The following is a 13,528-nucleotide window of genomic DNA, read 5'->3' on the forward strand; positions in this document are numbered from 1 at the left end:
TTTACTGATATTTAGAAACCACAAAGCAATATTTAAGGAGTCTCACAAGGCTGTATGCTGGGCAGCCTCATGTGGCATTCCAAGCTAACCACTACATTCATCTGTCTAGATTTTCAGCATTCAAAAAACCCCACCACTGACATGCACAGAATGAATCCTGCTCAAGTTGAAAGCATGTGATAACTAGAACTCAGGTTTAACAAGGGAGCCCAGTACTCAGTTAATCCTGTATTTCAAAACAAACACCATCTTACCGTTTTGCTGTTATCAGGTTCAGGTCAGATTCACCTGCAACTCTTAAGCATATCTCTAGCAATGTTAGTGTTTGCAGTCAGGCTGGGCTCATTCAGCAACTGAATTCACATCTTTCTGCGTTAACAAGCTGAAATGGTACGGATGTACTACAGCTAAGAAAGGGGGAAATCTAAAGCAGAAAACAAAGCAATCCCTAAAGGCAGGAAAATCCCAGTAGAGCGCAATATAAAAAGTACAGTCAACACAGAGCAGAATAATTCTCTGTTCAAATTTTCGTGAGCAATACAATGCTCCTTCTGAAAAGATATTTAAAAAAAATAGGATGGACTTGCCTGTGGAGTTCCCAGGCAAGCAGACTACCCAGGCTCTGCAGCAGCATTGCAGCCAAAGTAACCATGCATATGCTGTCTAGGCAATTTACAGCAGTGTCTTTTTGAACAGATATTGATTTACAATGTAGTGCTCTTTCAACGGAACTGGAGCCAAAAATACCTAATGATGATTTTGTGGGAATACACTCAAAAAAAATTTAATCCAAGGAATGCCACTAGTCATGCCCAATTCAATTATTTCCCCAGTACGGAAGGAAACCAGTAAGCATCCTAGTGACAAATGATATTAAAACAGTAATATAAGGGCATCTGGAAATGAACCCTAGGGATACTATGGCTCAACTTAATGTATTTATATTTAGCTGGTGTGCCTAGCCTATGCAGACCTCTTTTCTCATGTACCATAGTAAAATTAAATATCAAACTAAACACTTCCAAAGTATGCAACTACCCAAATATGAGCAAGTGATTACAGCTTTACAATTACCAGCCTTATTAAATAATAAAGAACATACAAAATACCTTCAAAGAATACTAAGCAGCAGAGCATCTATGCTCAACTCACTGCTGAGCCTTACTGAGCCTGGGCGTGGTACATGGGAAAAGAGGTCAGCGTGGGCAAGGCACATCGACCACGGTATCTCAAAAAGGAGGAAGCAAATTCCTCTGTATGCAATGCTCTCGTAGCAACCCCTACTGGTCAATGGGTCTGTGCTTGGTACTGACTTCAAGGAAATCTCCCCTGCCAGGAGATAAGACATAGCATCCTGGATTGACTGAGGAAAGGGATTACTAATAGGTGAAAGCCAAAAGAAAGGAAGAGGATAAAATGCAACTCACCCTAGGTGGCTTGATGAATTCACAAAATAACTTATCTGCTTCACTCAAGTATGGGCAGAAATTATCACAGGACACCAGAACATGCAGGACAACTAATGGTCTGAATTCAGCCCTGATTTACACTCCACACAGTCCCACTGAATTCAGCAAAGTACTTAGTGCAGAGTCCCAGGTTCATCCCCACTCTCAAGAAAAGGCTTAAGAACATGTTTAAACTCCCTACGTGTTCCCAAGTCCCACTGAGTACAATTAGACAAACATATGCCCAATTGCTTATTAAATAAATGCTTAGATGTGTTGAGCTAAATAATTTTGTCCAGCACTAGCAGCTGCAATGACCATCAGAAAGTGTGAATGATGTTATGCCATTATCATACGCTGCTCTTTCCATCCACTTCCTAACCCCAGTTACCAATTCCATGCTGTATCACTTTTGAGTTTGTTAGCTTTGTCTTCTTTACAGCATATCATCTTTCAGGGCTATTGTGTGTGAAGAAAGAAAAGCTGGTAGGAAACACAAAAAACGTTTCCCCCTAAACAACCAGACCAGACACAAAGGAAATCAGAGACCAGCAATTGATGAAGTTATAAGAGAAGGGGGTAAAATAAACACTAGGTTAGTACAGCAATTGGAAATTGTAAGTCTATGGAAGAAAAATGCATTACATTTATCTTTGTTCCAGCACACTCACCAGGTGTTTCTCGTGCTCTTAAGGAGGGGCTCTCAAGTCAGGGGACGTATGGATGCAGGGATGAAGAGGGGCCCTGGATAGCAGAGAGAGGGAAGGTAAAGCTTGCCCACTTCCACAAGAGTCATACCAGAGAAGCTTGCTTTTCCCCTTCCTGCCCTTGTCAGGGAGTAAGAGCAAACTGCACAACTCATCTCTCCCCTGTGCTGCCCAGCCAGAGTGAGGAATGCAGCAAACTGTGCACTTCCCCTTGCTCCCTGGCCAAGGCCAACAACCAGCAATGTCGCTGTGCAAATCTGGGGGTGGGGCTTCAGCCCCCCTCTGCTCTCCCTAAAGAGAGCAGGAGAGAGGGGAAGGCTTGGGGCTAGGACAGTCCAACACGGGGAAGGGTTGACGGAGGCATGCCCCTACTAGCCTCTTTCACCTGCCTGGTGATTGTTTCTTTTCTGTATGGTTTTAGGAGAAGCAATGCCATTCTAGGCACATCCCATTTTCCTGGCACAATCAAACCCTTAAGTTATGATAAGAGGAATCTGTATACCAAATCTGGTGGTCCTAAGCTTTTACTGTTTAGGAGGAGCTCTTCAACAGACAGACAGAAACACTCTCAAATAAATAAATAAATAAATAAATAAATATAAAAACACTAGGTTAGAGACTGCAAGCCTCTTTAATCTTAAAGGTCTTGATCCAGTAAAGTATGAGTAATTTGTCTCACGGAACACCAGACTGAAGAAATGACCAGAAATAATGTGAAGAAAGCACTGACAGTGGACACAGTCATTTCTACACCTTGCTCTCTGAGCATGGAAACAAAACTTTCAGACAGTTGGGTTGACCAGCTTTTCAGTAAAACAGCCTCAGAAATCCCATGTGACATCACACACTTACTGTTCCAGAGACCAAAAAAAAAAAAAAAAAAAAAAAAAAAAAAAAAGAGAGAGAGATGCCCCCAAAAAAATGTGTAAAGGGAGATAAGGGGGAAAAGGAGGAGCAATGAGGAGACTGCAAAAATTCTGGCCAGGTGAACGGAAAGAGATGGATGAGGACCAAGAGTAAGCATATTAGCTTGAATATTAGGCAGAAAATGGTTGATCAGAAGAAGTATAGAGGGCAAGATGAAAGGAGAGAATGGTATGGGGGGAGAGCACAATATGGGTGATATAATAGGAGAAATGCACTCGAGGGAGTGCAAAGAGAGCAGGAATTAGACACAAAGAAAGAGGCACAGATTTTCAAAGAAAAAGAGAAAGGAGGTTGGGAACCAAGAGAGGAAAAAAAGGACAATGTCAAATACATGACAGATATATAAAATGAGAAATCAAAAATGAAATTTGAAAGAATTGTAGCAAACAGGGAAGGACTGTTTTGAGAGCCGCTTTTTTATTTTTTATAGTTTTTATGAATAAATAGCATTTGAAAAGCATGTTTTGTTGAAATGGTGCAAGTAACTTGTCTGCCAGTGGCAAACCCAGCAGATATTACAGGCAGCTTTATCTCAGAGTAAACAGTTATGAATTAATAAATACTACATGATAAATTAAACAACAACAAGTCACCAGGACCACATGATACTTACACCAAGAGTTCTGAAGGAACTCAAATAAGAAGCTGCAGAAGTACTAACTGTGGTATATACCCTATCATTTAAATCAGCTTCTGTATCAAGTGACTGGAGATAGCTTACGTCATACCAATTTTTTTAATAAGGCTTCAGAGGCCACCCTTGCAATTACAGGCTGGTAAGCCTACTTCAGTACCAGGAAAACTTGTTGAAACTACAGTAAAGAACAAAATAATCAGATAAACAGATTAACACAATTTAATTCAGGTGTTTTAAAAAGGAAGTAATTTTTCACCACTTTATTAGAATTATTTGAGGGGGACAACACACAGAGACAAGGGTAATTCAGTGGATAATCATTTATTTGGAGTTTCAGAAAACTTTTGACAAGTTCCCTTACCAAAGGCTCTCAAGCAAAGTAAGCTGCCATGGGATAAGAAGGAAAGTTCTCTCAGATCATTACATGGTTAAAAGACAGAAAACAAAGGGTGGAAATGAAGAGTTCATTTTCAGAATGGAGAGAGATAAATTGCAGTGTTCCCCAGAAACCTGTATTAGGACCAGTGCTGTTCAACATATTTGTAAAGTACTGTATATGGAAAGGGTGGACAGTGACAACATTTGTGAACAGTACAAAATTGCTTTAAATAGTCTAGTCCAAAGCACACTGCAAAGAATTACAAAGAAATCTCAAAAAACTGAGGAACAAAATGAAAGATAAAATTCAAATAGTGATAAATGCAAAGTAATGCACATTGGAAAGCATAATCCTAACTGTACATACAAAATAATGAGATCTAAATTAGTTAACACTCAAGAATGATCTGGGAGTCATTGTGGATAGTTCTCTGTAAACACTTCGTCAATGTGCAGTGGCAGCACAAAAAAACGTAATAGAATATAAGGTGTCATTAGGAAAGGGACTGAAAGAAAATATCACAATTCTGCTTCTGTGAGTTCATACTATATACAGCTCTGATTTAGTTTGTGATAAATGTTCTGTATCATATGGGCTAGACTGGTCTTTACTCTTCTCACCATATTCTCTCCCAGGATTTGAAATCGTTCTGAGTACCATTGCTTTTTCCTTCAATCTGGATCAGTTATGGTCTCTCTGCACCCATATAGGTAAGAGCCTACTTTCTCCTAGCTTCTAACAATATATTGTCAGGTGTATTGTTAGAAGTCAGGATAAATCAGGCTCTTCTCCATCTGGGAGCAGAGAGATAAATGAAGAGAGAATATTTTTCATCTGATTGTGTGAAAAGTTATTCTGAATACTAGGGTTGTTAACTACGTACACAAGTACACATCAACCAATAAGCCTCGGCTCATCCGTTAACCCACACAGTTACATGTACCTCCCTCCACCAGGCTGTCTCTGTATCTGAGGCAGCAGATGGGAGAGGTGGGAGCTAGTGTGCTTGGGGAACCTGCTTAAGCTGGCTCCCTGCACATGCTGGCTCTCGTGGAACTGCCTCTCTCCCCCACTGCATCTGTCAACTCCTACAAAGCCTCCTGCCCCCACCATGCTGCTGCCTGACTCAGAGGCAGCAGCTCAGGAAAGGGGGCAGGTGGGAGCAAGTTCACATGCGTAGCTGGCTTTTAAGCATGCCCATTCCCACAAAGACACCTCCCCCTGCCCCCCCACTAACTCCCACAGAGGCAGCAGTGCGGGGAGGGGAGAAGGTAGGAACTTTTAGGAGGGAGGGATAGCTCAGGGGTTTGGGTATTGGCCTCCTAAACCCAGAGTTGTGAGTTCAACTCACATTTAGGAATCTGGGGCAAATCTGTTAGGGATGGTATTTGGTCCTGCTGTGAGGGCAGGGGGTTGGTCTCAATGACGTCTCAAGGTCCCTTCCAGCTCTATGAGATGGTATATCTCCATATATAATATTATAAACCAGCTCCCACAGAGCCACCTATCCCTCCCCTCCATGCGTGCTGCTGCCTCTACCCTACATGCAAATATGTAACCAGTGAAAATTTTAGTAGTTACACATTTACAAAACTAAACTTTTGTTAATATCCCAACTGAATACACCATGCTGTAAAGCTTACCTCTCAAACAAATAGTTGAACGAAACCATACCACCTGCATCTCTGTGTGATGCACTTCATTTTTAAGTAAACTAACTCATTGTAGTACTCAATTCAAATACCTATTAAACTCTTAAATACAGACTTTTTAAAACGTATTACAGTTTATGGAGCAATTCTGCATGGACCAATACATTTTGTTTTGTAAGACGACAAATCAAAATGTTTTTGAAATTATATGCCTAGGCTATGGTACCAGAGACACCTAAATACTGTTTTTATAGCTCTCCACAACGTATTTTAAGGTTTGACTTTATACAGGACTAATGTATGTAAAGAACAATGATTCTTTAAGAATACAAGATGAACCCAACTGCACATATTTCTAAGAAGTCAGTTGTAAATGGTTATACTGAGTTACTGAAGACTGAAAATTCCTGCATAAATTCTCACTTCTTCCAAATATGCTTATAAATAAAAAGCAACACAAATATAGCACACAAAACAAACAAGCATACACAGGAAAATGAACACACAGCAACATCATTTTATTACAATATTTTTTAAAAATGTGCATGTTAAGTAAGATCACATGACAAAAACAGAATGCTCTTGTGTGATTATTAATACTTCTGTATGATACTATCATGATGTATCTGTCTCAGTGGGAGTGGATTGTTAACCATAAGGTCTGTCTGGCTAGCAGAGCTGGCCAACACACTTAGGAAAGTAGAAAGGAAGCCCATTTTAATACTCACCTAACATCTTTCATTCAGGATTGTAGAAAGAATGTCAGACAGACAAGCCTTGATGTTACTAGCCTATTCTCCTTAGGGAGAGCCAAAAACAGTTTCAACAAGTAAAAGGAAATGTGATAGAACTAGAATGAGGACAATTATTAAAGTTCAATGCAGACCAACATGGTCTAAAATACTTGGGTAAAAGATATTTATGCATCATGTCTCTGTCAAAGAAACTATTTTCTGAAATACTAAAAAGATACCTTACAGTAGTAAAATTAAATGCATCTTCTCTTCTTAGGCAGACAGAAGCAATAGGCATCAGATCATGTAGCCAATTAATTTTCATCCATTTTGTCAAACCTACAGCTCCAGATTAGAAACCCCATCTTCTTTAGGATGAGCAATATCTCAATATATCAACTGATATACTCGCTAACAAAGCAAGATCATCTCACTGAACATTTTTATGTTCAAAGTACATCAAGTCTTACAGTCGATCTCAAGCTGGGACTAATCCCAGTTACGCTGCATTTCAAAAATGCCCATACCATTTGAGTGGATGAAAGAAGAAAGTCCAGCTACAAATGACCTTGGCACAGTAATAAAGGTTCAGGTGCAGCACCTTAGCAAAGTTTAAATATGTTGTACATTGAAATTAGAGTCTCTTATTTAATGACATGTTCTAGATTTCATTTTCCCCCTTGGTTCTCATTTTAAAGGTATCCATATGAAAGCTCTGATGTTCACACTAGCTGCTTTCTTTCCATATTTCAATGTAATAGGAAGAGACTCTCAGAACTGTGATTTTAAAAATAAAAAGATTCTAAGCATCAATGTAAGTTATTGTGGTTACAAAATTAAAGTTACATTATCTTCACAATTCTGTGAGATAGATGTCAAATTAGGAACAGGTTGTACATTATAGAGCTAACCCGATCCACATTGCAAAACCATTTGATCTGTTTCTAGTCTAACTTTGAACAAGTGTTTGCCTTTGGAATCTCTTCCATATTGGTCACCATAAATCTCCAAAAGAGGATTTATGTGTAATCAAAAACATTTTCACAGACCAAATCAATTATCTTTATTTCACTGTCCAAGACGATCAGCTTTGGAAGAAATTTACTGAGATACAGCTATAGCATAACTAACCATTTTGAGCTCCTCAATATGTAGCTAAGGAGTAAATTTTCAGGTCAAGTGTTTAAAGAACTATATAGATATTTTATCTGATACAAAATTTGTGCCTATAAACCAGTTAGACAGGGGTAGGGAACCTGAGGCTGGGAACCAGATGGGGCTCCCAGCTTGTCTAGAGCTAGCCCCTGAGGTTCAGGGTTCCCCCCCAGCACTGGGGAGCCTGTGCTGGTGCTCCAGTCCCCCTACCATCCCCCATGGGGATGGAGCACACAGAATCTACTAGCCTGCCCCCCAATCTCCAGGCTCTGGTGTGTGAGGGGAATGTAGGGAGTGTCATTCTCCTTTTCAATCAGGGGCCACATCAGTAAGGTTTTTTTTTTTTTTAAATTCTTCTCACTTGTTGGCAGTCCCCAACCCAAAAAATATTCCCCATCCCTGAATTAAGAGATCTCACTCATTCCATACCCTTGGTAGCTCTTTAAAAAATGATGAGTTTGTGATGTAGAACCTGGAAAATGAGTCAATAAAATCATCCCATGCACGAGCTACTAAACATCAAACTCAAGAGCTCCAAGTGTCAGGCACTACCGCTCATTAGCAGCAGCAAGGAGCACACAGCCTTCCCTGAGTGCGAATATTACACCTCAGAGAACAAAGCTTGCTTTTAGCAAAGATACACTTTACATTAAGTACTGGCCTTTTTGGACCTTACACAAACTTTTCCCGTTTGCTGGTGTTTTCAAAGTCACCCACACACTGCTCTCAGTCCTCTTCCTACATTTTATGAAGGAGCAGCTACCTCTATTCACCCACTAACCAAAATAAAAACACTTAATATACAATAAAACAATCTCCACACTATCCACATTTCTAAACACAATTACACTTTGATCTGTTGTGTTAGAAAAAAAGAGTTCTATTCCCAGTTTTACTTATAGATTTGTTTACCTGCTAAACTACCTTATTTGTAAAATGGGTGAATGAAATAACTCTACTTTAGGGAGACAATTAAGACCCTGGTCAATAAAAAGGGTTGTGAAGTGAACAGAAGTAACAACAGCATTCATTGAAAGATTTGGGACTAAAACTAAGGCCACATCTCACCTTGCGAGAAGATTAACGCTGCAGCGGTCAATCTTTCAACATTCCATGTAGCAGGTCCAGTAAAGACCTGCTTAATGAAACAGAGTGCCCCCCTCATCGCAAGGAGTAAGAGAAGTCAATGGAAGCATTTCTCCCATCAACTTCTCACTGTGAGAATGGCATCAAAGCTCAGCTTAAGGCAGAGCCTTCCCCATTTATGGTTTACACATAGCTGGAAATCTGTACCATACGCAGACCTTCCCCTGTAGTGTGGACCTGGCCTCGTAACCTTTCAGATTGCAGCTTGGATCCCATTTGCCCCAGGTTAAAGGGAGTTTGTGGAGGGAGGACAAACTCTCTCAAAAACGTGTAATATTTTGTCAGTTCTTTAAAAATGCATGCCACATCTGTCAAAGACATCTGCCTCAAGATAGGTCTCATTTTGGTAAGTCTGATGAGAGCAAGATGGCAGCTAAAACAGATTTGATGCTAGAGGGGAAAGAGAAGAAAAGGCAGAATATCTATTTCTGAGTTAAGAAAGCACACTTTTAAAAAAACACCCCATTTTGGAAAATTATAGGTTCCTTGGTTGTTCTGGTATGATCGTATATCAGCAGTAGCTGAAAGTGCTTCTCCTCCCTCTATACACACACACACACGGAAGGAGACCCAATGTATTAGTATAGATGATATAAGTACACAACATGGCACAATACTGCCACCCACCCACACACACGCACACACAGAAAGTTGCTCTCTTTAGAATAAGGACCTTGTGATAGTTTGGTCACCTCCCTATTAGATTACCCATAGATTAGTGTAATGTGCTCTACTTAGTCTACATTAAAAAGCCACTTAAACTTCAGTGAAATACACTCCCTTGATTATATAACAGTAGGTCCCTCAAGGCACATATCACAGCTGTAATACAAAGATTGCACTAGCTTCTGATCAATTCCAGGGTTCAATTCCAAGTATCAGTTTTGATCTGTAAAGCCCTGTATGATCTGAGTCCCTTGTACCTTAAAGATTTTTTTCCTTTCTGTTTTATCACAGCTTTTGAGAGAAAGTGACAATCTTCGGTTGCATTCACTGGTGGCAGAAGCACATTTTCAACAAAGAGCACTGGGTTCTGGGAGTTGATCCAGCTTGCATGTGTACTAAATACCTATGTTCCCAGGCTATCATGGAGAAGGGGATGTGATTGAGATGGCGATCAGGTTAAAAATGGGTCTTACAATGGAACCTCAGTTATGTACACCTTCAGAATGGAGGTTGTTTGCAACTCTGAAGTGCTCTGAACAAAACATTCAATTCCTTATTGACTTCATGCAGATTTGAAATTGTTATACAGAAGAAAAATGCTGCTTTTAGCCATCTTCATTTAAATGAAACAAGCACAGAAACAGATTCTTTACTTGATCGAATCTTTTAAGACTTTCACTTTATTTTTTTAATAATTTATGTTTAACATAGTATTCTAGTCTTACCTGCTGCCTGATTGCATACTTCTGGTTCCAAATGAGGTGTGCGGTTGACTAGTCAGTTCACAACTCTGGTGTTTGTAATGCTGAGATTCTACTATACTTTGGCAGGAAGAGATGAATTTAAGGCCTTAGTTTTTCCTCTTAGCGTGAATTTCATCCCCATTTTCAAAAGCTCCACAGAAAGCCATTGGATAAACCTATCCCTCTACTAGCATGGTGCCTCAGTGCAAGGGAACTCCATAGGGAAAGTACTGACTGCTGCCCCTGTAGTCTTCAGACTGCAGATCCTTCCACCTTGCTTGTGTCCCTGACCCATGGATAGATACATTAGCTCTATTTGCACCACTTCTTCCACCAAGAGGGGTAGGCTTTCCACATATGGTTCCCCTTGAATTCAGCTATACTTCTTCCCATGCCATCAAACTACATAAATTCTCACTCTCAAGCCATCAACAGCTGTAGATATTATGGAAGATTTTACCCCTTAATGAGTTAGCTTTTACTGCTTAAGAATGTTTACTTATCTGTCCTTTTAGCAGTTAAAACGCCCCTCAAACTATATGACTTATCAAGTTTCCAATATGACCTACCTAAATATTACATACATTGAGCGATTAAAAATATATTCAAGAAAAAATGGTTACTTACCTGTAACTCTTGTTCTTCGAGATGTGTTGCTCATGTCCATTTGAATGAGGTGCATGCGCACTGCGCTCACGGTTTCCGAAGCATTTTTCCCCCAGCTGTTCCCATTGGGCCGGCAGGTCATCCCCTGGAGTGGTGCCCCTATAGCAGAGCATAAGTACCCCTGCCAGAGCTCCCCGTCCTCAGTTCCTTCTTGACGGAGACTCCAGCGAAGGGCAGGTGGGGGGGGGAAATCAAATGGACATGAGCAACACATCTTGAAGAATAGTAGTTTCAGATACGTAACTGTCTTTTCTTTGAGTGATTGCTCATGTGCATTCGAATGAGGTGACTCCCGAGCTGAAACCATACAGAGGCAGGGTCAGAGATACGCTCCTAAGAAAACACAACTCCCTGGTTATAACCAAACTAATCATACATTTTATTTAACACAACAAAACAACTCATCTGAGGTATTTATGTCATCTCTAAATATATTAACTCACTCTTTCTTTTTTTTTCCTGGGTTTACAGAACTGAACTGAGAACTGCGGAACCCAAAGCAGCCCCACTCCTGGCCTGCTGGGTAATCGCACAGTGCACCATAAACATATGAACAGAGGACCACGTGGCCACTCTACAAATTTCAACTATTGGAACCCGTGCCACAAAGGCTGTTAAGGAATCTGAGCTCTAGTGGAGTGTGCCTTAACATGGGGCGGCTCCCTATGTGCCAGAATATAACACTCCCGGATACACGAAGAAACCTAAAAGGGCAGTCTTTGGGCTGATACTGGCAACCCCTTCATTCTTTCCACAAAAGAAATAAACAACTGAGATGATTTGTGAAAGCCTTTTACATAGACAGAACGAGGCACTAACGCCCTTTTTGTGTACAGTGAATGTAAGACCTGCTCCTTAGGGGAGCGGCGGGGCTTTGGAAAGAAAACAGGTAAATAAATGTCTTGGGACATGTAGAACGAGAAGACTACCTTCAGGAGGAAGGCTGGGTGCGGATGCAGCCTGACCCTATCCGTGGAGAACACCAAATACAGGGGTCCTACCGGCAAAGCCCTGAGCTCAGACACCATCCACGCCAAGATTATAGCTACTATGAAGGCCACCTTAAGCGACAGGCATTTAAGCGAGCACGTGGCTAAGGGCTCAAACGGGGGACACAAGCTAAGTAAGCATCAGATTAAGGTCCCACTGAGGCACAGGTGCCCTCACGTGAAGAAACAACCTATCTAGACCCTTGAGGAACCTCTTAACATGGTTGATAAAAAAAGGGATCTGCTGCCAACCCCAAGGTGGAAGGTCAACATGGCCAACAAATGGAGCCTAACTGAAGAGGCAGAGATGCAGATCCACTTGATGCAGATCAAAGAGGTAGTTGAGGATAACCGGTACCGGGGACGAACAAGGGTCTAGCTCCCTACTGACTGCCTATAGGAAAAACCTCTTCCATTTGGCTACACAGGACAACCTGGTAGCCAGATTTCTGCTCCCCAACAGAACCACCTGCACAACCTCGGAACAAGCCAGCTCTGGCTCTGTCAAGCATGGATAAGCCAGGCTGTAAGGTGGAAGAGTCTGACGTTTGGGTGGTACTGGAGACCTCCATTCCAGGCTTGAGTGACCAGATCCTGAGTGGGAGGGAGAGGCCGTGGCTTGTCCTGCACCATCTCCAGCAGGATGGGATACCAGAACTGCCTGGGCCAGTCCGGAGCTAGCAGGATGACCTGGGACCTGCATTGCTGTGTCTTGGCTAGGACCCTGGAAACAATGGGAAATGGGGGGAATACACACAGCAGGCCCCGAGGCCAATCTATGATCAGGGCGTCCCCTCTGGACTCCGTCCCCAGGCCCAGGAATGAGAAATAATGGGGGCACTTCTTGTTTGCTTCTGTGGCGAACAGGTCCACCTGGGGACGATCCCACCTCTGGAAGCATCCTTCAGGCGCCGTTCATGAGCCCTGAAGGATTGGCTTAGCGTGTCCGCCAGCATATTCTTGCGGCCTGGCATATACACTGCCTGGAGGTGAATGTTGTGGGCTATGCTGAACTCCCAAAGGAGAATAGCTTCCTGACAAAGAAGATGAGTGAGCCCTTCCCCGCGCCCCCGTTTGTTTATATACAACATAGCCACCATGTTGTCCAGCAGCACCGACACGGATTTCCCTGCGGGATGGGCTAGGATGTCCTTGCACGCCCTCCTGATAGCCCTCGATTCCCTGACGTTGATATGCAAGTCCCTCTCGTGAGGGACCCACAACCCTTGTGTCCTATGGTGTGCCATATGTATTCCCCACCCCTCATCCGAAGCACTGGTTATCAGTCTGACTGAGGGAACCTTGGCCAGGAAGGAAACCCCTTTGCACACTTCCTCCTCTCGAGACTACCACTGCAAGGAGTCCACCACTTCCTGAGGCAATGACAGGACGGAGGCCCAATGAGCTCTGGCCTGGCTGAAAGACCTTGCCAACCAGGCTTGTAGAGGTCTGAGCTTCAACCTGGCATGGCGAATGACATATGTGCAGGCCGCCATATGTCCGAGAAGCTTCATGCAGGTCCGAGCCGTTGTAAGCGGGGACAGCATAGGTTCGTGCACCACGGTCGCCATAGTTTGGAATCTGGCCATGGGGAGGTACGCCCTTCCCCTTGTGGCGTCTATATAAGCTCCCACAAATTCTGTGTCCTGAGAAGGAGTTAACAGAGATTTCTCCTTGTT

At 42.2% G+C, this 13,528-nt stretch overlaps 1 protein-coding gene across 3 annotated transcripts in view; it reads right to left on the reverse strand.

The window, feature by feature from the left end:
- The window catches only part of CDK14 (cyclin dependent kinase 14), a 527,195-nt gene that overhangs the window by 404,157 nt on the left and 109,510 nt on the right, over positions 1 to 13,528 (reverse strand). The window contains exon 1 of one of the 3 annotated variants that reach the window (XM_014569231.2): positions 255 to 355. The exons of the other annotated variants lie outside the window; for them this stretch is intronic. The gene's annotated coding sequence lies outside the window, so the exon portion shown is untranslated. Of the gene's footprint in view, positions 1 to 254; positions 356 to 13,528 lie in introns of those variants that run through there. 3 annotated transcript variants of the gene reach the window in all.

This window comes from Pelodiscus sinensis, chromosome 2 (genome assembly GCF_049634645.1).
Source record: "Pelodiscus sinensis isolate JC-2024 chromosome 2, ASM4963464v1, whole genome shotgun sequence".
Classification (NCBI taxonomy): domain Eukaryota; kingdom Metazoa; phylum Chordata; order Testudines; family Trionychidae; genus Pelodiscus; species Pelodiscus sinensis.